Consider the following 19,211-nt stretch of genomic DNA (forward strand, 5'->3'; position numbering starts at 1 on the left):
AGGGGGTTCTTATGATATAATTTAATTGAATTTGAAGTTAAAATGTCAGTAAAATGTTATTTGTACAATTTGCAGTCAACTCCTGAAAATGCCAATCTACCTACCAACTCTAAGGATAGACTGTGCCAAGTCGCTACCATACTTGCAAATTGATGGACATTTTCAATCGTGAAATATGATCTACAAATCTCCCTTGATGGCTACCTGTTAATCAACTACAAAAAGGTTAAACACATAGTTAAAGTTCCACTCGAGCTGTAATGCTTGCTGCCAATGAGCCAGTTAGGAGCAGCATGTAAAGGTACCCACGAATCACATGCTGTGTCCTGCTCAAGTGGGCGAGAATAACTGTGTCTAAATGCTATGCAGGGGCTAAACACTTTATTACTGTAAAACTATGTCCCTTTAAGTGTTTTTTTTTCCCATCATCAGTGGCCATTAGGAACCTATGTATTTAGTCCCCCCCCCCCCCCTTGTTTAACCATTTTTCTGCCAAATGGAGTGTTAAAACGTTTAAGCTCCTTAAGTGGGCAATGCTGAATGCATTTCATTTGACTTCTGGGCCTGGTGCTTGTTAAACAGACAGGTTGTGTGTTTTTGTCCCCCTCCCATGAGCTGTACCCAGAAGCAGCTGAGAGGCAGCTGTCCACTTGTATTTCAACTGCTGCAAAGGCTCATTCTGGTGTTGGCTCAGAAAAGGGTCTGTGTAATCAGGATATATCCATCTATCTGTGCACAGGATCTGCTCCAGAGCAAGGTAACAAGTTTCATTCTCACCTCACTGCTACATTTGCATTTTTTTAATCATAAGCTTTTCTGTACATGGGAACTACAGGTATGATCATCCAGAGCACTTGAAATTGTATCCCCCTCTGACCTTCACAAGGTCACAAACTCCATGCAAACTATAGATTATTTCTGCTCAGTAAATTGTATTGCAATAGCTGAAACAGGAAGTAGTATGGCCTTTTAGTGGACTAAACATTTCACTCTTTAGATATGCTTTGATAAAGAGGCATTTGAAACTGCAGGTATATGGGTAGCAGTGATTTTATATTATTTATTTGTAAAAGTCTCACATTACTGAAATAATTGTAGACTCATAGAATTACAAATAGGGCCATTCTCATTACTATTAAAGCCTAAATGTTGTTTATGTGCCGTGATTATATAACCTAAAATAATCATGAACAAGTTATCCATCAGAGATTACAGAGAGTGTATAAATGTGCAAATGTTTTCTTTGGGATGTGCATCTGGGCCACATGCAGTGGTTCCTTTCAGTGGATAATACCAACACAGTTTAAACCCAGAGGTTTCTTGTGATTCTGCCATTATTCTAATTAATTTATAATAAGTTGACAAATCAAAAGAAAGAGATGGTGAAATTAAGTCATATTTACAGCCATTATAGGATTAAATGAAGTTAAAGTTTATTTCAGAAGGGGAGAGAGAGAAGTGCCTCCTTCCTTAATGGGATATGTGTATAAACTGTAGAGCCATGCAAAAGGTGGATGCCTTCATTATAGAGCTCTCAGGAAAATGATAGGCCTTTAGTTATTAGCCCTGAACCTAATGTAGCAAAACCAAAGCGGGGCATAAGATTTCACAGCAAACGCAGCACATCTAATGTAGTTCCTAGGGGTGTGCATTCGGATCCTTCGTGAGGATCTGAATACGGAAGTAAGAAGCCTCTTATTCTCTTTGGATATTTTCGTAGCCAGTTTGATTCCTGTAAAAGATCCCTTCTCTAAGATGTGTGCAAATTCAGATCCTATAGTGGGAATATTTTATAGGAATCAGAGTACGAAAATATCTGACGGGAACGATCGGCTTCTTACTAACACATTCGGATCTGCACAAAGGAGCCTAATGCACGTACCTTCATATTTGCAGACTACAGGTTTCCCAGTTGCCTATTGCTTGATGTTTATACATGGCTAGTTTCCCATAACTTAAGCACAGCCCCTCATCTGGCCTTGAGAGTACAGACATGGGGCCTTTTTTTTCACATAGCCAACCTTGTGCGATGATCATCTAGCGGGAATGCTGAGGCAGCAAATCAGTCAGAACCTTTCTTTATGTGACACATCTCCCTATAGAGTGCCGGCCACTGAATGTTGTACATGTCTAGGTTAGTCACACACTACTGTAACTCATTGGCTGACAGTGATGGTTGCAGTGCTTTTAGTCCTCACATACACATGATTTAGCTGTCTGTAACACACTCCTCATTTTGTTTTCTGCTCTATACCATCCCTACAGTATGTGTGTGTTCCATATTTGTTCTGGTCTATCTGTAAACTCCTGAGGATGATGGGAAAACCTGCGTTTATTGTGTTTTAAGCCAGTGGTTGGCCATTTGGACAGGGTAGAGGTGCCAATAGCTTTGGAGTGATTGAAACACTTGGTTTTATTGTCACATACATGTAACATACACAGAAGGAACTATATCGTCTGGGAAAGGCAGACAAAAGTAGTCATTTGGCTGTAGATATGTCTGCCTCCTGGCTACCGCTGCAGCTGTTACCTCAGCTGAACAAATTCAACACTCACAAGCTTGTAACATTAGGGGAACTAGCCACTGAAGTGGGAGCACATTAACTTGTTCTGGAGGAGCATACAAAATGCTAGTTTTCAATGTCATAATGAGTTTATTATGTAAAATGAGCTGATATAGAATACAACGGGGATCTTTTACATAATGTAGGTTGCAGCAACTTGATACACATGGTTCATGCACATAACAGTAACAAATAATATTAAAAAAAAACACTGATCATTTTTTAGCCAATGAAGGTTGTAGTCCTCTATATTATTATATAAATATATTTCAAATATTTTAGAAAAATCTACCACCTCCTTCCACATTCCTCCCCGTTCTCTCCCCCTCTGACTTTCACCTGTGCACTTTCCTATCGTGTCCCCCTCCTGACTCCCCTTGCTCTTTTCAGTGCTTGGCATCTCCATTCCTGCAACTATCTCTCTTCCCTTTCAGTTGCTGTCTTTACTCCCTTCCTTTGCTCTCCATCGTGTGGATTTCCTGCTGCTATTCCATGTTGTTTTTATTAACCCCCCTGCCCATTATAATATATTTCCCACTCCTTCCTTATCTGACTGTATCCAGTGCCTTAGTTCCCTGTCTTCATTCACTGTAAAATAGTTTGACAGAGAGCCCAGAATTGTTGCTGTAGTGTAGGCCAGTGACATATATGTTCAGTCTGTAAACTCACAAGTAATTATGTCTTTAAGAACACATTGGGTACAAGTTCTATACACTATAGAAGTCAGCTCAGGACAGGGCCATCTATTCTTTTAGTCCAGGCTGTATAATTGAGTAATTTTAGATTATCACGAACCCCTTGTTAAAACTTTTTTTTTTTTTTGAGGGCCTTAGATTTCTATGAAAATAGTAGAATATAAATATATATAAATTGTTTGTGCACAGACCTGGAATCTTTCATAGTGCAGTTAACATTTGCATGTTTTGTCTCTAATGTATTAAATCAATAATTTCTGCGCTGCAGAGGAAAGTCTTTGTTTGCCGATTGTCTTGATCTTCAGTTTAAATCAGCAATCTGCAGAAATCTAGGTCAGGAGCATAATTTCTACCCTCCGGGGGTTGCTAGAATCAGACCTCAATTTTTCTTCTGAATCTCACTAGGATTGTACCTAGATACTGCCTCCTAGGAGCTAATTGAAATGAGTTATGGAGGCAGCTATTGGAGCACCTGGCTGCATAATGTATTGTAGGATATCACCCACCTCCATCACCCTGCCCAGCATGTCCTCCTAACCAGAAACATATGCAAGTTGTATCTGTAATCCTGTTTCTGCCACTTGTCTGCCTTATACCTCTATGCTTGTAAACCTCAGGTCATGTCAGGCCTATAACCTTCAGTTAGGGTTAAAGGGACACTGAACCCAAGTTTTTTCTTTTGTGATTCAGATAGAGCATCAGCATGCAATTTTAAGCAACTTTCTAATGCACTCCTATTATCATTTTTTCTTCTTTATTTGAAAAAGAAGGCATCTAAGCTAATGAGCCAGCCAATGTTTGGTTCAGACCCTGGACAGCACTTGTTTATTGGTGGGTGAATTTATCCACCAATCAGCAATAACAACCCAGGTTGTTCACCAAAAATGGTCCGGGATCTAAACTTACTTTCTTGCTTTTCAAATATAGATACCAAAAGAATGAAGAAAATGTTATAATAGGAGTAAATTAGAAAGTTGCTAAAAATTGCATGCTCTATCTGATTTACAAAAGAAAAAAAATTATACTAGGTATGTGTGAATTCTCATAGTTATGTTTTATCCTATACTGCTTCTGAATGGATGTCAATGTAAAATCAGAAAATAAGTTTGTAGGTTTACAGGTTCAACCAGTGGCATGAAAATGGTTCATTCTTCTTGTATTTTGGTAGAAATTTTATTAAATTGTTCGACAGAAGTAAATACATTTTCCTATCCATTTGATTATATTCATTTCACTCAAAAAATGTTTGCAGTAAACATTAAATTATATTTGCATTACACAGGCAAAATACATTTTAAGCGAAAAAGAACAGGAAAGGCAACTGATACTTTGGTATCCATTTCTCACTGGCTGATGGGGGCTGCTTCCACAGAAAAAGTTAGGTTATTCAGCATATTGTTATTATTTTGGTTATTTCTTAAAAAGTGGCAACATTTTGGATTCAGTTTTATATAAAATATTATTAGTAAAAATAATAATAATGATAATATAGAATAAAATGGACTATCCATTGCTTCTTGGTATCCTGATGAAAATGGAATTTTTCACTGACAATTTTTTAAAACTTTTTTTGTTAGTGACTTAAATGCTAGTGAAGAAAAGTCAAATATTGTCCTTCCTTGGCCAAGTCAAACATAAAATTGCAGAAGAGAGCAAAACAGACAGATGCACACATTCTAGATACATATTCTGCTACCTCTGCCCCTGAGCATTTTGCTATCTCTACCTCTTAGTACCCCCATACACACGTACACTCATGCACACTAACACTCTCAAACATGCATGCACACTCACACACACACTCTCTCTCTCTCACTCACACACACACACACACACGTACGTACACACACTCGCTCTCACTCACACACACGTACTCGCACAGAAACAGTAGCCTATAATCTGAAGTTCATCTACTCTGTGTGCAGTGTTTACTTCTGCTACAATGAACAAGGCATTTGTACTCCTGGTTCCTCTGCCTTTTGCCATCATACCTTTTTTGTTTTTGGTATCCTTCCTTCTGTATCCCTGAAACCAGTCATAGGGGCCGATTTATTAAAGTGTGGACAGACATGATACGATGTAGCGTATGATGTCTGCTGCACATTGATAAATGCCGACAGTATACGCTGTCGGCATTTATCATTGCACAGGCAGTTCTTGTGAACTGCTTGTGCAATGCTGCCCCCTGCAGATTCCCGGCCAATCGCTGCTAGCACGGGGTGTCAATCAGCCCGACCGTATAGGATCGGGCGAATTGATGTCCGCAGCCTCAGAGCAGGTGGACAAGTTATGGAGCAGCGGTCTTTTCCGGCGTGCCTGATGGCTATATATTCTACACCCATTATATTCTATTGCATGTGTGTGTGTATGTGTGTGTATGTATATATATATATATATATATATATATATATAAGCCAGAATATGAAATTAAATGTTACTTACAAGGCAGTGATAGGATTGCATGAATAAAAGCTTGCTTTGTATTATAGTTCCCACAAACCTTCCCCAGAGGTTGCTGCATCTTTTAAGAAGTCTTTGTATTTATTCTATAGAATAAGTTGAAGCAATCTGTCTTCTGTTTAATGCACCATAGAGTGACTCTCAAAGGTACTTATTTCATTATGAATACCTTTGCTGGGACTTTAGAGAGCAAGTATGATCTTCCAAACAGGAATGTAGTATCAACTGTATGTGTCTTAAACGGATTTCTATTCACTAATATATTTGCAGCTGTTAGTTGAAACTAGCAGACTCTCTTTAAAGGGACGTGCAACCCAACATTTTTCTTTTTCTTTCATGATTCTGACTGAGAATACAATTTAAAAAAAAAAAAAAAAAATCCTATTGACTTCTTTTATTGTGTCGTTCTCATGTTATTCTTTGTTGAGATATCTAGATAGGTAGCATGTCTGGAGCACTGCATGACAGGAAACAGTGCTGCAATCTAGTGCTCTTGCTACTGTATAACATTGTTGCAAAAGTTTAGTCATATACAGTAGGTCTCGATTTATCAAGCCCTTCTCTCCTCTTTGACTGGAGGTTCACACAAGCGAACCTGCAGTCAGGATTTATCAAGAAGAGGTCATCAGACCAGGGAGACTGAAAGATCCTGCCGCTCACAGCCAATCACACGCAGGATTGCACGCAAACACACAGGAGCGCTCATGTGCAATGGTAAATGCGGGCAGCGGATTGCTGCTCCCCAGAGGATAAACCGGCAGACAGAGGCAAATATGTAAGCCCCTGTCCACCCTTTGATGAAAAATCCAACAAAGCGTACCAAGAAAACGAAAAAAATAATTGATAATAGAACAATATTAGAAAGTTGCTTAAAATTGTATGTTCTATCTGAATCATGAAAGAAACAATTTGTTTTATGTCCCTTTAAAGTTGCTACTATGTATTAGTTTTTGTTGAGCCGTATGTGTGCATCTTGATCTGCCTTGGAAGCTTAGTGATATACAGTACAGGTATGGGGGAATGTTCCAGCTACATACTCATATACACAGTTGTATTCATACTCTGCCTTGTTACCTACATGAAATGCAGAGGTGTTTCTAAAACCTTTCAATTGTTCTACTTAATAATAATGGATTTAGGTTGTAACACTCAAGTGCTATGCATTTCTTTTTTTAGAGAAAGCCACAAATGACCTATGCATTAAAGGGATATGAAACCCAACATTGCATGCAATTTCATACAACTTTCTAATTTTCTTCTAAAAGCAATTTTTATTCGTTCTCCTGGTATCTTTTGTTGAAAAGCAGAGACGTAAGCTTAGGAGCCGGCCCATTTCTGGAGCACTATATGGCAGCAGTTTTGCAAGAATGCTATCTATTTGTAAGACCACTAGATGGCAGCGCTATTTCCTGCCATGCAGTGCTCCAGACGCCTACCTAGGTATCTCTTCAACACAGAATATCATGGGAATAAAGCAAACTTGATAATAGAAGTAAATTGGAAACTTTTTTTTTTTTTTTTTTAAATGGCATGCCCTGTCTGAAACACAAAAGAACATTTTTGGGTTTCATATGCCTTTTAAAGGGACATGAAACCCTCCATTTTTTTTCATGATTCAGATAGAGCATACATTTTGAAACAACATTCCTCTCTACTTCTAATCTCTAATTTGCTACATTTTCTTGGTATCCTTTGTTGAAGGAGCAGTATTGAACTACTGGGAGCAAGCTGAGGCATATATTTGCAGCCACCAGTCAGCAGCTTCTGAGTCTACCTAGGTATCATTTTGTAACAAAGAATACCTAGAGAACACAACATATTATGTAATAGAAGTCAATTGGAAAGTTGTTTAAAATCACATGCTCTAGAATGAAAATAAATTGTGTTTTTGTCTCTTTAAACAACTAATCTCAGGACCAGCGAGGTTGCCACATGCAAAATCATTCAGCCTTCCATGGCAGTGACTCAGTGCATTGCTTGCTTTACACCATCTTTGCTCTTGATTTTGCCTCCCCCCCCCCCCCCCCCCAGTATACCCTATAATTGCAGCTCACAGGGGGAGATTGCATAAGGCAGAACAGGACCTCTTGGCCCCACGCCTTGCGTTCCTGGCACCCATATGCCATTGCTCATCAAGCAAAAGGTCTTGTTCATGAGGCACATGGACAACAGGTGAAACAGACCGCAGTCACCATTGTTTGCATCTGTTTCCATGACAGCAGCTGCAGATGTCCCTGCATTGGCCATAACGGGGACATTTAAAAGCTTGAGCATCGCATAGCAACGGTTACTGCAGAAATGTAGAAATGCAGTAATGTCAAAACTATCTGATTTAATGATAAAGTGACACTGGCTCTTTCTACAGATTAAACTCCATATACCTGGCTAAACCTTAATGGACATGAAAGTCTAAATTAAACACTCTTCTGATAGAGCATGCACTATTAACAAACTTTACAATTTACTTCTATCTTAAAAATTGCTTAATTCTTTCATTCATTCATAGCTAGGTAGGCTTAGTTGCAGAATTCTGCTACTTGGAACTAGGTGATGATTGGTGGCTACACACACACACACACACACACACACACATTTGTCTCTTGTCATTGGCTCACCAGATATGTTTAGCTAGTGCATTGCTTCTCTGGAGGTAATTTTAAAGGGTCAATAAAGTCAAAATTAAACTGTCATGGTTCGTTAGGCTCAGATGCAGCAATACACTACTGGGAGCTAGCTGCTGATTGGTGGCTTTACATATATGCCTCTTTTGGCTCACCTGTTTACCTACTAATAGTGCATTACTGCTACTTTAAGAATTAAGCAAATTTGATAATATAAGTGAACTGGAAAGCTGTTTAAAACTGTATGCCCTATCTGAAATATGAAAATGTTGGGTTTCATGTCCCTTTAACGGTGTGTTTAATCTCTTTGCAGGGCTAAAACACAGTTATATGTGAGCAATAGTACAATAATAAAATTCTCCACTATATTTTGCAGCATTTTCTTTTTTTTGTTCTTTTATGTCCCGTTAACTGTGCTGATCATCTGTACATTTATAGAATAGGCCAACGCTGGAATAGTTGCTGGTTCTATTACCTAATTGGCATTTTTCATTCCTTCAGAATATTATTATATGGATTTATACTGGCACAAACTCATTACTGTTTAAACATTTAGCTTTCCTTCCATTTTACCCAAATAAAATATAGAAATGCAGTATTTTCTGCACCAAATATTTGTATTTTACCGTTTATAAATGAGTCTGTTCTTAGTCATCTGGCACTTGCCTCTTTAAGAATTACTGATTCTGCATCCCATCTCTAGACTGTCACCATCAAGGACATATGACAGATCTCCAGTATGTCAGAATATTTCACCTGATAGTCCTGATTGCTTCTTTGAGATGAAGGAATGTTTATCCCTCATTTATCTGGTTCGTATTCTGGAAACAAATTGGTATATCTGAGATGCCGTCCTTCTTAACTCAAAGTAGTGTGCAGTGTTATCAGATAAATATGTTTTTAATGTTTTATAGCTTTAGACACTTTTTGAAAACCCACCTATTCAGAGAGGCTTACATCCCTCCTTTGTTTTTCATCCTACCCAAAATAAATCTTGAACTGCCTTGACTCACTACTGCAACTACACTACACGTGACAAGCTGCCCCAAACCTTATGTCTCTGCACCCTCAACCTGTAGACTGTAAGCTCTTTGGAGCATGACCCCTCCTCCTCCTGTACTAGATTTGTGAGTCTGTTATGTATTTGTATTTTATCACAAGTCTTTGTCATTGTATACCCCTATTTTTGTACCCAGCGCTATGGACTTTTAATGATAATCATGTGTGTGTTACAACTTTTACCGTGAACATGAATTCCCTGTGTGATCCTGGCTTTATTTGGTCTATTGGTGGTAATATGTTCCTCTTCCATTATGGAAACTGTTTAGAGATCAAATGATGTAGATGAAAGTTGGCTGTTGGAGCATGGGTACCTTTTCTCCTGGCTGATGCTATAAAACTATTTGGAAGCATAATGTGATTACACATAGACTGAAAGTTCCCAGTCTCTGGTATGTGTTGTTGATTATCTTTAGAATAGGATTAGCTTGATAGGCTATCTTTTTTAGTTTGTAACATTTAAACCACATCAGCTGGTAATATATAGACTTTACCAGATAATTTGCATTTTTTTAAAGAAAATATATTAAAAGCCATGATTTTCCCTTTCCTCCTTATAAGGGTTAACCAGTTCTTTGCTGAGCAGGGGAGTGGGGTGGCACCAGTTATGTTATCCCCCAGATTTACTGCTTTCGCACACACCCTCCCATGATGGAGTATTTTCCCAACTCCCAGAGTATCAAGGAGGCCGGGACCTTGGAGCTGTTGCGTGGCGATAGTCACCATGGAAACCACTTCACGGGTATCCATGTGCTGAGCATGTCTCTATCACTCTGTGTCTGGCTCCAAGTCAAGCAAGATAAGGTGGGGAAGTAGAAAGGCATTCATTCTGGAGGGCAAATGCATTGTATACTGTTAAATAATCTCTGCAATTTTTACACTTTTTTATTTATTTTTGTTATAAAGATTATGTGTATGTATGTGTACACTTTGTGTTTCTCTTGCATGCATAAAAATACTGTTTCATATGCTGTTTGTTTATGAGCAATGTTATAGCAAAATGGGATGAAAATATTGGTATAGATGGTAATCGTGCTGTTTTGTCATGACTGACATTAAATGATGGGCTCCTGAGAACTTGGTATTATTGATTTGATAATACTACTAGATAGCTGGAGCCAGACCTGTGTGTGTAAAAGTCTGGGAAATGCTCAAGGATGCCAGCGCAGCAAGCAAGCTCTTTAAATCTTTTACCCGGCTTTTTTGCCTTTCTTTTTTTTTTTGTGTGGGTGTGGGGGGGGGGGGGGGTAGTAGAATGAATCACATAGACAACACAACTGTATCTTTTCAGATCTTCACATTTAAGAATGTTTTCTGTCACTTTGACAATAACTAAAATGTCCCTGTCTCTTCTGTTGGAAGCTCAGACCCTTTGTAAAGGTTGATATCATCTTTGTATCTGTGCTGCTTATTCACAACCGCCAGCAAAGTAACCATATGACCTCCCTAACATTTTATTTTTTATTTTGCATAAATATGAGCATTAAAATCTTGTCACTTAGAGTCTGCATGGCTGATGCACCATTTGGTGGGCTACACTGAAAAGCCACCGAACAGGAGTGGGGCATAGGTTAGAGGCTGAGATATAGTAGTTTTGCATATTTATTTAGCAAAACAAACACACTTTGCAGAATATTTTAGTATTGCTAAAACACCATATCCCTTTAATAAAAAATGTGGGTTGCCAGGTTAAAAAAAAAAACAAAAAACTATGCATACTTCCTGTTTTGGTGGTGATGGAGGACTTTCATGAAGTATGTGTGGTGGGGATAGTATTTATCCATAGCCATATTACACAACAATAGGCATTATAGGAAACTATATCCTGAGGCTGCGGGGGCTTCATGGGGTTAAGAAGAACCTGGAGGCCAAGTCCGTCTTCCTGCTATAGTGCTGTCTGTCATTAGCAGGAGAGCTGACGTCCTAGAACAATTTGTCTCATGCACCAGTTATAGCATATTCTGTGCACACTTAGCTGACCAATACTGAGTTATACACATTGTTATATTGAAGCAACAGTGCAATAATAAAGTGCTCTATCTCCTGCAAGGGAGCTAAACACATCATAAAAGTCTGCTTCAGAGCAGCAATACACTACATCTGGTGAGCCAATGACAAGAGGAATATGGGTGTATGCACCAATCATCAGTTAGCTCCCAGTAGTTCATTGCTGCTCCTGAGCCTACCTTGGGATACATTTCATCAAAGAATGCAAAGATAATGTACTAAATATGATTATATATTGTAAGGTAAATTGAAATTACAATTGCATGCTTTTTCTGAACAATAAGACTTTCATGTCTTCATAACCCCTTCAGAGAAAAACTTGTCAAAAACTGGAGAGTTTTTAGCATTTTTGCTATCACTCCATTTAATGAGAACTTTTTATTAACCTATCAAAACTATATTTATATTTTTAAGTAGACAACCCAAGGTTTTGATCCAGGCCCATTTTGATATATTTCACGCCATTTCGCCACCTCTGGGCCGCCCTCCCTCACTTTTACTGTTTGCATACTGTAACCATGTGATCGCTTTGATTTGCTATCACAATGATCACATGACCGGCCTGGTCTCTGACTGGCCCTGGACACAATGCCTCAGTTGTGAGATAAGTTCTGGTGCTGTGGGCAGATGCTGGAACATAGTGATTCCCTTTAAAAGAGGCTAAAAATCACTAGGGTCCTTAAAGGGGACACATGTCAAAATTAAACTTTCATTATTCAGATAGAGCATGCAATTTCAAACAACTTTTCAATTTACTTCCATTAAAACAAAAGTGCACAGTCTTTTTATATTTACACTTTTTGAGTCACCAGCTCCTATTGAGCATGTGCAAGAATTCATATATTACATATATGTATTTGTTATTGGCTGATGGCTGTCACATGATACAGGAGGAGTGAAAAAAACATAACTTTGAAATTTGTTAGAAAAAAAATCGACTAGGTGCTATTGCATTGTCTTGTTAACATTCATTTGTTGATTATGCATATCTACTGTATTTACTGGTCCTTTAAGACCCATTTTTCCGTGACGTAATAGTACGTCCATTTGGCCAAAGGGGGTTACTATCAGTATGAGACTGTTTTACAGCAGCATGATGTTATAAACTAACATTCGGTATATATGTGCCATTTTTTTAATCTGTAATCTATTAGCGCTCTACAGATAACTGATGATAATAATAATAATCCTTGATTAATGCCTTCTGCACATACCCATTCCTCAACTTGGAATAATCTGTGCACATTTGGCTTTTATGCTTAGATGAGCAAGTCTTTTGTCATATTCGTTAAAATAATGAATCTTCTAAGTCTATAACAATACAGCATTCTAATGTTATATTCAAATGCTGTTGCATTCAATATTAAAGTGTTAAATTTAGAATGTTAATATTTGAAATGTAGACACAATAAAAGGATAGAAGAAATACTAAATCAAACATTTATTATACAATGTGGCTAAAATAAAATTGTGGTGTATGTCAAAACCATTAAATATGTTTAATTCTTGCCCATTTTGTCAATTTATTTAGACTTTTGCATTACTGAGCAGGAAAATGTCCCACAAAAGTGACATTTGCTTGTATTTCAGTGCATATTTGCATATATGTAACTGCATAGCATATTTATTTATATTCCTTTTGCCAGTTTCTCAGCCAGACAATCTTGCTATTAAGTATTTTTCTGTGTGTTATTTGTTATTCCCATGCTTAGCGATGCCTTCTCTTGGCAGTTCAGGCTCCTGTCTCTTGACATTTTTATACACGAGATTGCAAGACTCCTGAGACGCAGAGCATCATGGGCTACCGATCATTTTATGCAGATTAGTAGATGCTAATGAGATGCCCGCGGTCTAGTTCAGGGGGAGGTGAGGTATATAGCAAGGAAGGAGTTTGTTGTGATATTTCGCAGCGCTCTGATCTGAGGTGTGAGATTAACCCTATGTTACGTTCTTCTGAGAAGGCGAGACCTGTTGTGTTAACCTGCTGTTACATTCTTTAGATAAAACACAGAATTATACAAATGAAATAGAGGATGGTAAACCTGGTATATACATTAAATCTGCCCACAACATATAATTATTAAATATATGACCCTGTTCATTTTTTTTTAGGAACTAGGACATGGTGTTCTTCATTGTCACACTTTTTTTATATATGTATCTCATTTTTTGTTCTAGATATAGTCTCCTTATCAATTCTCTGATAAGCTTAGCTTGACTTTTAAATTGCCATTGTACATTCTGAGATCAGATTTTTGGCAACAGATTAAGGAATTTAAAAAAAACCTTAATTTACAAGGCATCATTTTGCATCGATGCAGTGCACATTTTAATGTACAATATATGTTTACCCCCAAATATATAAAATATAAAATGGAAAGGAAAAGAATGTGCCCCAGATTACGTGAGTGTGGTACACATGCGGATGATCTGATCACCAGGGTTTGTACATCTGAAACTGAACAATGCCTATTGAGATACAACCAGCCGTGTAATTGGCCTGATTTGAAAGACAAGACTCTTGTAAGTGGTGACTAGGAAGCCTCAGCAAGACACTGATTGATGACAGGCTGTTTTCTAGAAATCGGCTGGGGCTTTGAGTTTTTCCCTAATTTGTCCATGTGACTGTCACTATGATGTCTTTCTGGCACCTCAGCAAGAGGGCTTGAAGGGAATGAATACTTCATTATTTCTTGCTGTAGCGTTTATGGGAGGATTGACAACTTTCAGCCTGGAGGTTATCCCATTATTCCAGCCTATAATCAGTGGCACAATACTTCCTTCAAAGTACTTATACAGGGGATACAGGCCAGCCTAAGGGGGGAATAACTCCCTGCTAGCTCAGTGATAGGTCAGGGTGTGTCTGGTTCATATTCAGGTATCCCCTTTAATTTCTCTTATTTGCTCCTTGTATGGATCTTAGTTAGGGTGTAGGTCAGGGTGTGTCTGGTTCATATTCGGGTATCCCCTTAAATTTCTCTTCTTTGCTCCTTGTATGGATCTTAGTTAGGGTGTAGGTCAGGGTGTGTCTGGTTCATATTCGGGTATCCCCTTTAATTTCTGTTATTTGCTCCTTGTATGGATCTTAGGAAGATGATGGTTTGGTAAAAAGCAATGACTGCTACAGTTGCACCTACTACTTATAGTAAATGCTAATAATAAAGATAATAAAATAATGCCACTGGATTTTTTTCCATGAATGTTTCCATCCTTAAAGGGATGGTAAACTTTACATGTTTTAACATCAGCTCCAGAATCAAAGTGATATTTTAGAGGGACTTTCTAATAAATACGCGCTATAACTTACTTTCTCATCTAGCCGTGCCATATTTTTTGTGAGTGAACTGGTTAAACTGTTCTCCAATTGGCACTCTTGCTACAAAAAAAGTGCCATACTACTAGAATGCTAATTGGAGAACAGTTCAAACTCAAAAATGAGTTCTTTATTGCTTAAATTCCGGACCTGATTTTAAAACGTGCAACGTTTACCATCACTTTAACTTCATATGCAATCCCACTGTCACCTGCTCTCTCATCCTAGATTTTCTCTTGCTTTCTGTACGTCTCTCTTCCCTTACCCTGTCCGTCTCTTTAATCTCTGCTGTCTTGCACTCTCTGTCTCATCTTCCTGTATCTCTGTCTGTCTCTTTACCCTCACATGTTTTGTTTTTCAGCCATTATTTCCATTCATTATTTTGCAATGGTTCTGACCATGATTCTTACATTTCACTTGCTCCTGTTTTTTTTTTCTCCTAATAGGATATTTTGGGCCAGATTACGAGTGCATTATTATTTAATGCTCCCGCCCGTGCTTTAACTGCGCTAGAAGTAAGCTTTTTGCGCTCGTCGGGTTGCGCTCGTATTTCCAGTTGAAAGTAAACTGTTATCACTCGTGCTGTAACCCGATGCGCATAAAAAGCTGAATTGAAAATATTGTTTTTCTGACTGTATTTCTCGTTTGTAGTTTGGCAAACTGAAAGATGTATTCAAAGCTTACTTGCTATGCAATCATTTCTTCATCCTGCTGCACTCATATGGGGCCCTGGTGGAATAATATAAAGTTACTTTTACCCTGAAAACGGTGTTTCACTAAAGGCATTGAACGGCATTTTCGTATGGGAAGGAAATACATGCATTACAAAAGTGCAGAATGAAAATCGTAATTTAAAAATAATACAAAACTGATAATTAACAATTCACACATCAAAAATCGTTACAAAATAGTTAATCAAAAATCGTATTTTATCAAAACTTTTATAGGTAAATTACACAAGAATAAATCATATTTATTATGCACAGCACAAATCGAAATTTAAGTACCCTGGATATGCAAAAAATCAAGAAATTTGTACTTAAAGGGACAGTCTACACCAGAATTGTTATTGTTTTAAAAGATAGATAATCCCTTGTTTACCCATTCCCTAGTTTTGCATAACCAACACAGTTATATTTATATATTTTTTACCTCTGTGATTATCTTGTATCTAAGCTTCTGCAGACTGCCCCTTTATTTGTTCTTTTGACAGACTTGCAGTTTAGCCAATCAGTGATGGCTCCCAGGTAACTTCACGTGCACGAGCACAGTGTTATCTATATGAAAAACATGAACTAACACCCTCTAGTGGTGAAAAACCTGTTAAATTGCATTCTTAAGAGGCGGCCTTCAAGGTCTAAGAAATTAGCATATGAACCTCCTAAGTTAAGCTTTCAACTAAGAATACCACGAGAACAAAGAAAAATTGGTGATAACAGTAAATTGGAAAATTGTTTAAAATTACATGCCCTATCTGAATCATGAATGTTTTTTTTTTGGACTAGACTGTCACTTTAAAAGAACAAAATACAAAGTGTAATTGTTGTTTTTTCGTAAAATGGGCTGAACATGGGCATTCCATGGTCGTGTATGAAATTGTCTCTCAAATCCTAGTGTAATTATGTAAACATTTTCGCCCTATAGATCTGTTTTTTCTCTCTCTCGCAAATGAAAAGGTGGCGAGCTTTTAACAAAATACTCAAAATATTAATTACTCTGAAAAGAAAACCTATGCATATGAAAATAGCAGTGAATTTAAGATACAGGGCACTGAAAACAGCATAATTTGATTTGTATTAGGCACAATATTCCAGTTTAAACATACGCTGGGTTCTCCCTGTGCACTTTGATCTTCATTGCAAACTTTTACCTAGCAGGAAGTTTTCCTTATTTCTATAGGAGACTTCTTGCTACTCGCAAGGAAAGACCATTTTTTATCGAATTCCATAAGTGCTGCCCAAGTGAGTGTCAGACTGGAAAACCACATCTAGACTTACAGATTTTATACATTTGGCCTAATGATGGTGGTCTATTTGCTCCCTTCAATACAGACCAATGAACAGCTTATCTAAATCTTCACAGGAGCAAGTGGTGCATTAAAGTTGATTGATCGTTAACATTTCCTTTACATAATCCATTAAAAGCCATAACTGATGACAGTAACACATTTTAATAACCATCACTAAAAAACTATATGTCCTATTTATTGTCCTCCCCATCATCTATAGAAAAGATTGCACTAAGCAGAGCATGATAAATACAGGTAGCCCTCAGTTTACGCCGGGGTTAGGTTCCAGAAGGAATGGTTGTAAATCGAAACCATTGTAAATTGAAACCCAGTTTATAATGTAAGTCAATGGGAAGTGAGGGAGTTGGGTTCTAGACCCCTCTCAAAATTGTCATAAGTAACATCTAATACATTATTTTTAAAGCTTTGAAATGAAGACTTTAAGTGCTAAACAGCATTATAAACCTAATAAAATAATCACAACACAGACTTTACTTGCATTTTTCTGCAAACAGTTCTTTCTATGCATTCCAATCTGGACTGATTTATAGACAGGAAGATCTTATTCCTTTAAAATCTGCTCGATAGCTCAGGTCTGGTTAAACTGATTAATTTCAACTTGATTGGCTTTGCTGCAACACAAGCAGACAGCTCCACCTATTGGCTATTTTAATAAATGCACTGCCTCTCAATGCTTTTCAATAGCAGTCACATGACTGGAAAAAAAGGTTGTTATTCTGAAACGGTGTAAATTGAACCGTTGTAAAACGAGGGCCACCTGTACTGCGGTAGTGACGCACTACAGAACGTTTTATTTTAATTTTTACTTGCATTTAAATCAGAACCACAAATTAATAGCTCATTTGGAATAACCCAGTGACTGTCACTGCTTCCCTTATTACAAAATCTGGGTTTTACCCTTACAGCAGTCATATAAGCTAGAAATACATCACTCTATGGTGTCACCATTGCATGTTACACATCATTGAAACCTCCATTTTTTTTTTACTGTTATTCAGTCTCCTGATATATACACAGGTAGTAGATTGTTTTCCCTACCAGCTAAAGATAGAACTGTAGATTTTTAATTAGCAGATAGAGCAAGGCAGACATAATTAGACCTCAGCAGCCGTGATATGTGTGTTCTTGTGAATTCCAGCAGTCGCACGGAAGACCACGCGCAAATGTGCTAGATACCTACATATATTGTCAAGAGATCATGCATATTAAAATCTAGACCATCTGCTTTACATCTTAAAGGCATAACAGCGTGAGATTGGGTGCTAGGAATGGTCATTGTTGTGTAAAATCCCCCCCCCCATAAAAAAAAATATATATATATATATATATATATATTTATAATTTTTCATTGTATTTGTGTCTCCAAATTGATATTGCATGCCTTGCAAAGCTGCAAACATTTTTTAACATTTGGAAAACTCCATTTTAAACGAGCTGCATTCATCTTATATAAACATTTGAATAATAGAAGTTAAAGGGACACAATTGCTATAGCACTTTACTATTTTGTTACTACATGAGTCTAAGTAAAGTCCATTCCTAAGCAACAATGTACACCCACTTCTGAACTTTAGATTGTCAGTTAACCAATTAGGAGCAATATCTGTGTGTGGTAGAACAATCCTATAATATAAAAGGCCAAGTGTGTTTGTCCGAAGCTGTCATGCACAGTAGAGACAGCACGAGGACAAACACACCTGGCCTTACCTGACATGCTGTTTGCGGCGGTGGGGCGAAAGTGGGCGAGGCCAGGTGGGTCATGAGTGTGGCCAGGCATGGTCGGCGCGAGAGAGAGGGGAGAGAAATAGAAAGAGAGGGGGAGAGACAAAAAGATAGGAAAGAGCTAAAAAAAACAGGGGGGAGAGAGAGCAAAATAGAGGGGAAAGGGCGAAAAAGAGAGGAGGGGAGAGAGAAAATAGAGGGGAAGAGAGAGAGCTAAAGAGAGGGGGTAGCAATAGAGAGGGGAAAAGGGAGAGCAAAAGAGAGGGATGGGAAGAGAGCAAAAGAGAGGGGAAAGAGCAAAATAGAGGGAAGAGAGAGCAAAAGAGAGGGGGGAGAGAGAGCAAAAGAGAGGGGGGGAGAGAGAGAGCAAAAGACAGGGGGGAGAGAGAGAGCAAAAGAGAGGGATGGAGAGAGAGCAAAAAAGAGGGATGGAGAAAGAGAGCAAAAGAGATGAATGGAGAGAGAGCAAAAAAGGAGAGAGAGCGCAAAAGAGAGGGGGAGAGAGCGCAAAAGAGAGGGGGAGAGAGCGCAAAAGAAAGGAGGAGTGAGAGAGCGCAAAAGAGGGGGGGGGAGAGAGAGCACAAAAGAGAGGGGAAAGAGAGAGCGTAAAAGAGAGGGGAAAGAGAGAGCGTAAAAGAGAAGAGGGAGAGAGGGAGCAAAAGAGGGGGGGAGAGAGAGCAAACGAGAGGAGAGAGAGGGAGCAAAAGAGAGGTGGAGTGAGAGAGAGCACAAAAGAGAGAG

The 19,211-nt window shown here is 38.2% G+C and overlaps 1 protein-coding gene across 7 annotated transcripts in view; it reads left to right on the forward strand.

The window, feature by feature from the left end:
• The window catches only part of MEF2D (myocyte enhancer factor 2D), a 345,309-nt gene that overhangs the window by 180,547 nt on the left and 145,551 nt on the right, over positions 1-19,211 (forward strand). The window contains exon 1 of one of the 7 annotated variants that reach the window (XM_053705218.1): positions 634-757. The exons of the other annotated variants lie outside the window; for them this stretch is intronic. The gene's annotated coding sequence lies outside the window, so the exon portion shown is untranslated. Of the gene's footprint in view, positions 1-633; positions 758-19,211 lie in introns of those variants that run through there. 7 annotated transcript variants of the gene reach the window in all.

This window comes from Bombina bombina, chromosome 1, assembly GCF_027579735.1.
Source record: "Bombina bombina isolate aBomBom1 chromosome 1, aBomBom1.pri, whole genome shotgun sequence".
NCBI lineage: Eukaryota > Metazoa > Chordata > Amphibia > Anura > Bombinatoridae > Bombina > Bombina bombina.